The 12,841-nt window shown below is 36.9% G+C and overlaps 1 protein-coding gene and 1 pseudogene across 18 annotated transcripts in view; one reads left to right on the forward strand and one right to left on the reverse strand.

Annotated features, from left to right (window-relative positions):
• Positions 1 to 12,841, forward strand: part of MIPOL1 (mirror-image polydactyly 1) — a 567,089-nt gene that overhangs the window by 283,296 nt on the left and 270,952 nt on the right. The gene's annotated exons all lie outside the window — the stretch shown is intronic.
• On the reverse strand, positions 8,438 to 10,162 carry LOC138156826 (elongation factor 1-alpha 1 pseudogene; annotated as a pseudogene).

Here is a 12,841-nt window from a genome sequence, read left to right on the forward strand (position 1 = left end):
CAGACAGACAGACAGACAGACAGACAGACAGATAGATAGATAGATAGATAGATAGATAGATAGATAGATAGATAGATAACAGATAAATGGAAAGAGGATGTGGGTATAAATTAATGTGATGATAAGAAATTTTGTTAAGGGATACAAAGGGATTGTAATTGGAGAATAGGAAAGGAAGAAGCAGAAAAGAGTAAAGTATGCCACATGAAGAGGCATAAAAACATTGTAGAGGGAAAGAAGGGAGGGAGATGAACATTATAAGGACTTTACTTACTATCATTGGTTTTGGTTCAAGGAGGGAATAACATACTTAGTTAAGTATAGAAATCTAATATGAAGAGATGCAAAAATATTATAATAGAGGGAAAGAAAGGAGGGAGAGGGGCATTGTTTGAGATTTGCTCTCATCAGATTTGCTTCAAGGAGGAAATAACATACTTTGTTAAATATAAAAATCTAGGGTACCCTACAGGCAGTAGGAAGGGAAATAGCAAAGAAAAAGGGGAGGGGGATTAGAAGGGAAGGAAGAAGTAGTAAGGGGAAAGAGTAGGATAAGGGAGAGGGGCTTATAGGGATGGAATATTGACAGAGGTGGTGGTCAGAAGAAAAACTCTTAAGAAGAAGGGAGAAATAAAAGCATAAACAGGGGAGGGAATAGGATGGAGAGAAAGACACAGATAGTGATCATAAATGTGAATGGGATGAACTCTCCCATAAAGAGAGGCAGATAGCAGAATGGATTAAAAACAATAATCCTACAATATGCTGTTTACAAGAAACACATTTGAAATAGGGGGATACACACAGGATAAAGGTAAAAGTCTGAAGTAGAATATATTATGCTTCAGTTAAAGTAAAAAAAAAAAAAGCAATGGTAGTGATCCTAATTTCAGACAAAGCAAAAGCAGAATTAGATCTAATTAAAAGAGATAAGGAAGTGGGCGGCCAGGTAGCACAGCGAGTAAAAGCACCAGCTCCAATGTCAGGATGACCTGGGGATCGAATCCAGGCTCAGACACTTAGCACCCACCCAGAAACACCTGGCCATGTAACCTTGAGCAAGTTACTTAACCCCAATTGCTTAGGGGTGGCCAGGTGGCTCAGCAAGTAAGAGCACCAGCTCCAGTGTTAGGATGACCTGGGGCTCAAATCCGGGCTCAGATACTTAACACCACACCCAGAAATAACTGGCGATGTAACTAACCTTGAGCAAGTTACTTAACCCCGATTGCTTAAAAAAAAAAGAGAGATAAGGAAGGAAACTATGTCCTGCTAAAAGGTACTATTGACAATGAAACAGTATTATTACTTATCATATACAGCAAGCAGTATAGCATCCAAATTCCTACAGGAGAAGTTAAGGGAATTAGAGGAAGAAATAGAGAGCAAAACTATACTAGTGGGGGACTTCAATCTTCCCCTCTCTGAACTTGATAAATCTAACCTCAAAATAAACAAGAAAAAATTAAGGAGGCAAATAGAATTTTAGAGAGGCTAGATATGATAGATCCCTGGAGAAAATTGAATGGGGATAAAAAGGAATATACCTTCTTCTCAGCGGTACATGGCACAAACACAAAAATTGACTATGTACTAGGACATAAAAACCTCACAATCCAGTGTAGAAAGGCAGAAATATTAAATGCATCCTTTTCATATCATGATGCAATAAAAATTATATGTAATAAAGCACCATGGAAAGAAAGATTAAAAACTAATTGGAAACTAAATAATCTAATCCTAAAGAATGAGTGGGTCAAATAACAAATCATAGAAACAATCAGTAATTTCATTCAAGAGAATGACAATAATGAGAAAATATGTCAAAACTTATGGGACGCAGCAAAAGGGCCTCTTAGGGGAAGTTTTATATCTCTGAATGCTTACAAGAATAAAATAGAGAAAAAGGAGATCAGTGAATTGGGCATGCAACTAAAAAACCTAGAAAAAGAACAAATTGAAAATCCCCAATTAAATACCAAATTAGAAATGCTGAAAACCAAAGGACTGATTAATAAAATTGAAATTAAGGAAACTATTAAGGGGTGTCTAGGTGGCACCATGAATAGAGTGCCGGCCTTGGGAGTCAGGAGAACCTGACTTCAAATTTGGCCTCAGATATTTAATACTTACTAGCTGTGTGACCTTGGGCAAGTCACTTAACCCTAATTGTCCCTCCCTCCCCCAAAAGAAAGAAAACTATAAAACTAAATAAACTAAGAGCTGGTTTTAAGAAATTAAAAAAAAATAAAGTTGATAAACCTTTAGTCAATTTGATTTTAAAAAGAAGAAAACAGGGGCAGCTAGGTGGCACAGTGAATAAAGCATTGGCCCTGGAGTCAAGAGGACCTGAATTCAAATCTGGCCTCAGACACTTAACACTATGTGTTATGTGACCTTGGGCAAGTCACTTAACCCCAATTGCTCTCCAAAAAAAGAAAACCAAATTACCAGTATCAAAAAAAAAGGTGCATTTACCTGCAATGAGGAGGAAATTAAAACAATAATAGCAATTATTTTGCCCATCTGTATGATTATAATTTGACAACCTTAGTGAAATGGATGGATATTTACAAAAATATAAATTGCCCAGATTAACTGAAGAGGAAGTAAAATACTTAAATAACCCCATCTCAGAAAAAGAAATTGAACAAGCCATCAGTTAACTCCCTAGCAAAAAATCTCCAGGGCCACATGGATTTAAAAGTAAATTCTATCAAACATTTAAAGAACAACTAATAATAATACTTTATAGACTCTTTGGGAAAATTGGAGAAGAAAGAGTCCTACCAAATTCTTTTTATGATACAAATATTGTACTGATACCTAAATTGGGAAGAGCCAACACAGAGAAAGAAAATTATAGACCAATTTCCCTCATCTATATAGATGTAAAAATTTTAAATAAAATATTAGCAAAAAGATTACAGCAACTTATCATGAGAATAATACACATTTTCACATGAATAAAGTCAGGTCTAAATAATTGGAAAATCATCAGTTGCTTGTGGTTAGGTCGAGTTTATATAATACAAAATGACAATTTTACCTAAATTAGTTTATCTATTTAGTGGCATACCAATCAATCTACCAAAAATTATTTTATAGAGCTAGAAAAATAGTAACGAAATTCATCTGGAAGAAGAAAAGGTCCAGAATATCAAGAGAATTCATGAAAAAAATAATGCTAAGGAAGGTGGCCTACCCAAAACAGATTTTTAACTGTATTATAAAACAGCAGTCATGAAAACTACTTGGTACTGGCTGAGGAAGAGAGTAGTGGATCAGTAGAACAGATGATGTACACAAGATACAGTAGCCAATGACTATAGTAATTTACTGTTTGATAAAGCCAAAGACTGCAGCATCTGGAATAAAAACTCACTATTTGAGAAAAATTACTAGGAAAACTGGAAAATAGTATGGCAGAAACTGGGCATAGACCAATATCTTAAACCATGCACCAAAATAAAGTTCAAATGGGTTCACAACCTAGATATAAAGGCTGATAATGTAAGCAGTGTGGTAGAGGGAGGAATAGTTTACCTGTTAGAATTATGGAGAAGGAAAAAATTTTATGACGATACGAGTCAGAGAGCATTACGAAATGCAAAATAGATAACTTTGATTACATTAAACTGAAAATCTTTTGTACAAATAAAGCCAATGTAACCAAGATTAGGAGGGAAATGGAAAATTGGGAAAGAATTTTTATAACCACTGTCTGATAAAGGCCTCATTTCTAAAATACAGAGAACTTAGTCAAATTTATAAGAACACAAGTCATTCCCCAGTTGATAAATGGTCAAAGGATATGAATAGGCAGTTTTCATAGGAAGAAATTAAAGATATCTATAAGCATATGAAATAATGCTCTAAATTACTATTGGTTAGAGAAATGCAAATCAAAACAACTCTGAGGTACCACCCCTCACTGGTCAGATTAGCTAACATAACAAAACAGGAAAATGATAAATGCTGGAGAGGATGTGGAAAAATTGGGAACACTAATGTATGGCTGGTATAGTTGTGAACTGATCCAGCCTTTCTGGAGAGCAATTTGGAGCTATGCCCAAAGGTCTGTAAAAAAGTGACCTTTTACCCAGCAATATCACTTCTAGGGCTGTGTCCCCAAGAAATACAAATGGAAAAAGGACCCATATGTACAAAAATATTTATAGCAGCTCTTTTTGAAATGGCAAAGAATTGGAAATTAAGGGGATGTCCATCAATTGGGGAATGGCTAAACAAGTTGTGGTATATGAAAGTAATGAAATACTATTGTGCTATAAGAAATGAGGAGAAGATGGACTTCATAATAACCTGGAGAGACTTATATAAACTGATGTTGAGTGAGGGGAGCAGAACCAGGAAAACACTGTACACAGTTACAGACACATCATATCTGTGATGACTGACTTTGATAAATTGGGCTCATCTCAGCAATGCAAGGGTATAAGACAATTCCAAAGGACTCATGATAGAAAATCCTATCCACATCCAGAGAAAGGTTTATGGAGTCTGAATACAGATTGAAGCAAAGTACTTGCTCTCCCTCTTTTTTATTTTGTTTTGTTTTGTCCCTTCTTTCTTGTTCATTCCATTGGTTATAATCCTTCTTTACAATTTGACCAATGTTTAAAATGTGAAGGTATTTGTAGAACCTGTATCAGATTGCATGCTGCCATGGTGGGTAGGTGAGAGGAGGATGGGGAGAAAACTTGGAGCTCAAATACTTGTGGCATTTAATGTTGTAAACTAAAAGTAAATTAATTAATTATTTTTTTTAAATAAAATAAAATTAGATGGGGTAAATAGGGGCCAGCAGTACCATATCTCAAATTATGCTACAAACCTTTAATTGTGAAAACAATTTAGTACTTAGTTAAAAATAGGGTGATCAGGGGCGGCTAGGTGGCACAGTGAATAGAGCACTGGCCCTGGAGCCAAGAGAACCTGAGTTCAAATCTGGCCTCAGACAATTAACACTTTACTAGCTGTGTGACCTTGGACAAGTCACTTAACTCCAATTGCCCTGCCTTCCCTGCTCCAAAAAGCAAAAACAAAAAAGTTTGACCAGTGGAACAGTTTAGGTACACAATATACAGAAGCAAATAAGACTAGTGTCCTACTGTTTGACAAACCCATAGATCCTAGTTATTGAGGCAAGAACTCATTATTCAACAAAAACTGTTGAGAAAACTGGAAAGCAGTTTATTGGAAACTAGCATGGACCACCATCTCATAGTATTTATGAAGATAAGCTGTTCCATGATTTAGATGCAATGGATTATATATATCATAAGACATTAGTGGAGCATGTAAAAATTACCTGTCAGATCAATGAATAGGGGAGATGATCATGACCAAATAAGAGATAGAGAGGTTTACGGGTGCTAAATTGGATAATTTTGATTGCATAAAATTAAAGTTTTCATACACATGCACAAAAATCAATATTGTATGAAAAACAGGAAGCTAGGAGGAATTCTTTGGAGTAAATTTCTCTTATAAAGGTCTTTTCTAAAACATGTAGATAACTGAGTAAAATCTACAAGAGTAAGAGCTATTCCCCAATTAATAAATAGTCAAAAGATATAAATAGTAAGTTTTCAGTGGAATTAAGCCAAGTATCAAGTGATGTGAAAAAAATTTTAATTCACTAATAATTAAAGCAAATTAAAACAACTCTGAAGTACCACCTCATGCCCATCAGATTGCCTAACATGACAGAAGAGGAAAATGACAAATATTGGAGGGAATGTGGAAAAATAGGTACATTGATGCACTGTTAGAGTTGTGAGTTGACCTACTGGAAAGCAGTTTGGAACTATGCCCCAAAAGCTATTAAATTGCCTCAGCAATACTGTTACTAGGTGTATGCCTCAAGGAGATCAAAGAAATAGGAAAATAATGCATAGATATTTTAGCAGCTCTTTTTGTGGTGATAAAGAATTGGGAACTGAAGGAATGGCCATCACTTGAGGAATGGCTAAACAAATTATGCTATAAGAATATAATAGAAGATTATTTTGCTATATGAAATGATGGAGATGGTTTTTTAAAATCTATGCAGACTTTTCTTAATTGATACAGGGTACATTGAGCAGAAATTAGAAAACAATTTATAGAGTAACAGCAATATTATAAAGATAATCATTTGTAAGAGATTCAGTAAATGGTCAACACAATGATCCTCTAGAATTTCAAAGGACTTATGATATGACATGCTATCCACCTCCAGATAGAGAAGTAATGAACTCAGAATCCAAATTGAAGAATATTTTTCTTCTATTTCTTCCCTGCCTTACCTTTCTTTTTCTTCTTCTCTCTCTCTCCCTCTCCCCCCTTCTCTCTTTCTCTCTCTCTCTGTCTCTCCCCCTCCTTCCCTCTCTTTCGTTCTCCCTCCCTCTCTCTCTGTCTCTTTGTCTCCTGATGGACCAACTTTACTTTCTTTGTTTTTCTGCTAAATGACAACAGTATACTGAAAATTTTGGGTTGGGTTTGTTTTCATTCATTCACTCTTCATATAAATTGAATGGCAAAAGAAGTAAAATATTGCCTCTTTTATTGATAAGCAATTTGATGCCTGAAAAGAGTGTGAAAACAACTTTAGCAATAAAAAAACTACTAAAGTATGTATAAAAATATGATATGTTTTGTGCAATTTGGGACAGAAAATAATCTATAGCAAACTAGCCGTGTAACCTTGGGCAAGTTACTTAACCCCAATTGCCCTCCAAAAGGGCTAAATAGATAAACAAACAAACAAATACATAAATAAATTAAAAAAAAAACAAATAAAAAACCGAGTGCCTCATTAGCATATAGATTGTTTTAAGACTGAAAAGAGTAAAACTTACAAAATGGCAGTTCACTCTTTGGAGACTGATAAATGATTAAACAAATATTGTTGACTAAATAGGGGAAATTGAGTAAATTATTAACTAATAAGTTAAAGCTGAGTCACTGACTATCAGGAGCCTCTGATTTAAGCCAGTGAGGGCATTGGAGGTTAATACTAAAGTGGTCAAAAATGGACAAGATTGAAATGCAGCTTTTTAGAGGTGTTTGAACAAACCAGCAAAAAGGTCAGTCCAATGACAAGAAAGTTTTAGCTTCTGGTTCCTGATTTCCTAAATAAACATAAGAGCTCCTAATCTTCGTTATCATGTAGCACTTTAGAAAGGTGAAGATTCTTGAACGTACTATTAAGTTTTCCTGCCTTCTTTGATTTGAGAGGGAAAAACAGAAAGGGGAAAGACATTTTTCAGCTATTTTCTTATATAGGAAGAGACGGTGAGACCTAATTAGATAACACAGAATCCCTGTGCTCTAACAGCTGACTCAACTGAATTGCCTTTCACAGAGGGTCAACCTGAGTTATTTTGATGTGAGCTCTGTTCTGATTAGATGATTTAACATCTCAATTAATGAATAGCTGGATAGTCTTGTCTATGTTGCCTAGGAAAATTCACCCAGTTGAGCTTCACAGTACCCTGTCTCAAAGGAATCTGTTAGCTAATGCAGTAGTGTTATACTTTTCCAACACCCTTTTATTAGTGATTTTAAAATTAAAGAGTTTGTAAATGCTTAATCAGTTTGAGAAGGAAAGGGAAGGGAATTTGTGCAGTTAGTAAGCAATTAGAACCAAAAGACAAAGAAGTTACAGAGAAGTAGTTATGTGTGGTATAGATATTCTTGGGTGTATCAACAATAGCAAAGCCTGAAGTCCAGAGTTATGAGTTATTCTCAATACATGGGTTTCACCCCTCCTGTGTTTCCTTGCCAAGTTCCTTAAGTGTGTGTCTGCCCTTCCCTATAGATATTAAGTTCTTTTGTTGGAATATTGTGACCCAGGTTTACATGTAAGTTGTAACATAGCTATTATTTTTGCATTTGCTTTAATATATGAGTACCCATTATGTTGTTTCCTTTGCCTCATTTCTAAGCAAGTAATTATATTCAAGATCTGAAAGAGTTATCACAGTGAATGACTGATTTGTGTAGGTGGAATTGCAACAGTGGGGGCTCAAGACCACAATGAGAAGAAAGATTCTATTTCCTAATAAGGTTACCTCTAGGATCCTTAGAGAATTTGAGTGTAATTGTTTAGTAGTGGATCTTCTTTGGGTAGCTAGACCTGCCAGTGTTAAGGAAAGTTAGAGCAAGCAAGCCAGACCAGAGAGTAGGTGTTTGTAAAGTGCTTAACATGCTCTGTGTCAAAAGTGTGAGGTGCTAATGTGCGTGTAGTAAGCCCACACAAGTTTTACATTTCCCCAGAATATGCCAGTACACCCAGCCTGTGCTCTATGCAGCCCTGTGTCCTTGATCAAAATGAGCCTTTGATGGTCCCCTGTTTGCTATGTAATAAAATGTATGCTTATTTCCCTGCCACTAAAGGTCCTCCACCGTTTGATCTCTTCTTAACTTTCTGTCTTTTTTTGGTGTCTTTTTTTTTTTTCACATTAAATTGTTTTAATGGTCTCAAAATTTTGAGACAGATTTTTGGTCAAGTTGTTTCCATTTAAAAATTACTGATTTTAAAAACTAATACTTAAAACTGCCACAAAACAAATGGTCCACAAAAACATTCCTTTCCTCCTGAAGCTTTTATGATGCATCGTAATCATTAACCAGTCTTTTACTATTAAACTTAAATGGCCAATTGAGACAAACAGTTCTGAGACTGTTCTTCCACCACTGATTAAGACTGGGGTGGCAGGTGTTGTACAGAATATTTATTTAGCCTTCTGGGCAGATTTTGTGACCTTGCCAGCTTCAGCAGCTTTCTTGTCAACTGCCTTGATAACGCCAACTGCAACAGTCTGCCTCATATCACGGACAGCAGAACGACCCAGAGGAGGATAATCAGAGAAGCTCTCCACACACATGGACTTGCCTGGAACCATGTCAACAATGGCAGCATCACCAGATTTCAGAAACTTAGGGCCATCTTCCAACTTCTTACCAGAACGACAATCGATCTTTTTCTTCAGTTCAGCAAACTTGCAAACAATGTGTTCAGTGTGATAATCCAGAACAGGTGCATAAACAATGCTGATTTGGCCTGGATGGTTCAGGATAATAACCTGTGCAGTGAAACCAGCTCCTTCCATAGGTGGGTCATTCTTGCTATTGCCAGCCACATTACCACGGTGTACATCTTTGACAGATACATTCTTCACATTGAAACCAACATTATCGCCTGCCAGAGCCTCACTCAAAGCTTCACAGTGCATCTTAACAGACTACTTCAGTTTTAACATTGACTGGGGCAAAGGTCACCACCATGCCTGGTTTTAGAACACCAGTTTCCACTCAGCCAACGGGTACAGTACCAATACCACCAATCTTGTAGACATCTTGGAGGGGTAGATGAAGGGACTTGTCAGTTGGATGAGTTGGTGGCAGAATGCGATCCAAAGCTTCAAGCAGGGTAGTTCCATTAGCATTGCCATCCTTACGAGTGACTTCCCATCCCTTGAACCAAGGTATATTAGAGCTTGGCTCCATCATGTGATCACCATTCCAACCTGAAATTGGCACAAAAGCTACTGTGTCAGGGTTGTAGCCAATCTTCTTAATACAGGCACTGACTTCCTTGACAATTTCCTCATATCTCTTCTGGCTGTAGCAGGGCTCGGTGGAATCCATTTTGTTTATGCCAGCAATCAGTTGTTTTACACCTAGTGTGTATGCCAGAAGGGCATGCTCACGGGTCTGCCCATTCTTTGAGATACAGCTTCAAATTCACCAACACCAGCAGCAACAATCAGGACTGCACAGTCAGCCTGAGATGTGCCTGTAATCATGTTCTTGATAAAGTCTCTGTGTCCTGGAGCATCAATAATGGTCACATAGTACTTACTGGTCTCAAATTCCAACAGGGAGATATCAATAGTGGTACCACACTCACATTCAGCCTTCAGTTTATCCAAGACCCAGACATATTTGAAGGAGCCCTTTCCCATCTCAGAAGCCTCCTTCCCAAACTTCTCAATGGTTCTCTTATCAATTCCACCACATTTGTAGATAAGGTGGCCCGTGGTGGTGGACTTGCCCAAATCTATGTGTCCAATGACAACAATATTAATGTGAGTCTTTTCCTTGCCCATTTTTTGTGGAGGTTTAACAATGGTTTTCACAACACCTGCATTCTGGCAGCAAACCCATTGCGAAAAAAAAAAGGTTTCTGTCTTACTCTTACACTATTACCCTAAATGTGAGCTCTGCCCACAAAATGAGCTAGTTCCCTCTTATTTTTTCTTTGCCTTTTGGAGGGCAATTGGGATTAAGTAACTTGCCCAAGGTTACACGGCTAGTTGTGTGTGTGTGGGGGGGTGTGGGTGTTAAGTGTCTGAGGCCTGAACCGAACTCGGGTCCTCCTGACTCCGGGGCCAGTGCTTTACTTACTGCTAGTCTCCTCTTAAAAATATCTAGCACTGTCCCACCTCTGCTTTTGTCTGCTCTGTTCCCCACCCCTGAAAAGGTCTTTTCTCCTATTCCATTTGTTGAAATCCTACCCCATCCTTCATAGTCCAAATCAAATGTCATTTTCCCATGAAGTCTTCCCTTATTCTCCAAGAAATAATGTTTCCTTTCTTAGATGTCTTATTCAAGTACTTTTATTCATTTAAGCAGTTTGACGCTTAGCGTTAAGAAAACCACATTCAGCTCAAATTCAGTTTCAGATACCTACTAGCCATTTGACCTCTGTCTGTGTCAGGTTCCTTAACTATAAGGAGATATGATAACATCTACCTAACATCATTGTTATAAAGATCAGAAGAGATCATTTTTGCAATGAGATATTTTATATTTTCTTCATTCTTTTGATTTCGTTTGTTTCTTGACATTTCATGGAGTCATTAGCTTCCATTTGCCCAGTTCTAATTTTTAAGGAAATATTTTTTTCAGTGAATTTTTGTACCTCCTTTTTCACTTAGCCAATTCTACTTTTTATGGAGTTCTTTTCTTCAGTGATTTTTATACATCTTTTACTGTTTTTGAGCTTCCTTTACCATTGTTGATTCTTTTTTTCATGACTCTCTTGCATCTCTCATTTCTTTTCCCAATTTTCCTTCTATCTCTCTTATTTGATTTTAAAAATATTTTTTGACCTCTTCCAGGAGTTTTTTTTGGGCCTGATACAAATCCCTGTCTTTCTTTGAGTCTTTGCATGTAGGCATTTTGAAATTGTTTTTCTTTTCTAAGTTTTTGTTTTGATCTTCCATGTAGCTATAGTAAATTTCTATGGTTGGGGTTTTTTTGTTTTGTTTTCGCTGTTTTTTGCTCATTTTCTAGCCTATTTCATGACTTTTATGTTAAAGTTGGACTCTACTTATGGGGTGGAAGGGGCATTTTCTTAAACTTCTAGGTTTTTTTTATGTGGCTATTTTCAAACCTAATTCTGGGGACCTATAAGTTTTTGGTTTTTCCATGGAGGTATAACCTAAGGAAATGTTTGGTCACTGCTTTTCTGGATTGTGCTCTGGCCTGTGAGTAACCACAAGCATACTTTAAAAAAAAATTATTTATTTACTTTTAGTTTACAACATTCAGTTCCACAATCCCTTGAGTTTCAAATTTTCTCTCCCTTCCTCTCCTCCCCCCTCTCCCTTCCCCATGGCAGCATGTAATCAAATATAGTTTCTACAAATACCTTCACATTAAATATTAGTCAAGTTGTAAAGAAGAATTATAACCAATGGAGTGAACAATGAGAAAGAAGGGACAAAACAAAACAAAAAAGAGAGAGAGCAAATACTTTGCTTCAATCTGCATTCAGACTCTGTAGTTCTTTCTCTGGATGTGGATATACCTTTCCATCATGAGTCTTTTGTAGTTGTATTCTAACCTTGTATTGCTGAGAGGAACCCAGTCTATCAAAGTTAGTTGTCACACATACACTGTGTCTTTAATAGTGTACAAAGTATTCCTAGTTCTGCTGTCCTCACTCAGCATCAATTTATATAAGTGTTTCCAGGTTATTATGAAGTCTGTCTGCTCCTCATTTCTTATGGCACAATAGTATTCCATTACACTTACATACCACAATTTGGTTAGCCATTCCCCAATTGATGGGTATCTCCTTGATTTCCAGTTCTTTGACACCACAAAAATTGCTGCTATAAATATTTTTTGCGTGTGGGCCTTTTTCCCACTTCTATGATCTCTTTGGGATACAGTCCTAGAAATGGTATTGCTGGGTCAAAGAGTATACACTTTTTTATAGCCCTTTGGCCATAGTTCTAAATTCTTCTTCAGAATTGTTGGATCAGTTCACAACTCCACCAACAATGCATTAGTGTTCCAATTTTTCTACATTCTCTCCAGCATTTATCATTTTCCTGTTTTGTCATCTTAGCCAATCTGACTGGTAAGATGTGGCTCCTCAGAGTTGTTTTGATTTGCATTTCTTTAAACAATAGTGATTTAGAGCATTATTTCATATGCTTATAGATATCTTTAATTCCTTCCTCTGAAAACTGCCTGTTCATATCCTTTGACCTTATCAGTTGGGGTAAGACACAAGCATACTCTTTTGCCCTGGGTCTTTGGAGAGTATCCTACTTTCCTGTAGCTACATACTGAAGTGTGCTAGTGCTCTTTCTTGCACTGGAACTGTGACCTAGAAATTGACCTAGATCCCCATATAGGCAAGTAATAATGTCCTGCACCCTGTGCCGAAACAGTCGCCTCTGTAGTCTGTTGTCCAAACTCCTTACATTCTTTCTTCTGAGAGTTCTGGGAGTTCTGGCTGTGGGTTCAATGGCCTCCAAGGCCTGCACTAATTTGTTGGGCTGGGACCTCCTGTTGGCTTGCATTGGGGTTTTGG

Source organism: Petaurus breviceps, unplaced genomic scaffold, assembly GCF_028583685.1.
Source record: "Petaurus breviceps papuanus isolate PSGF00001 unplaced genomic scaffold, PetGlider_PUasm1.0 164, whole genome shotgun sequence".
Classification (NCBI taxonomy): domain Eukaryota; kingdom Metazoa; phylum Chordata; class Mammalia; order Diprotodontia; family Petauridae; genus Petaurus; species Petaurus breviceps.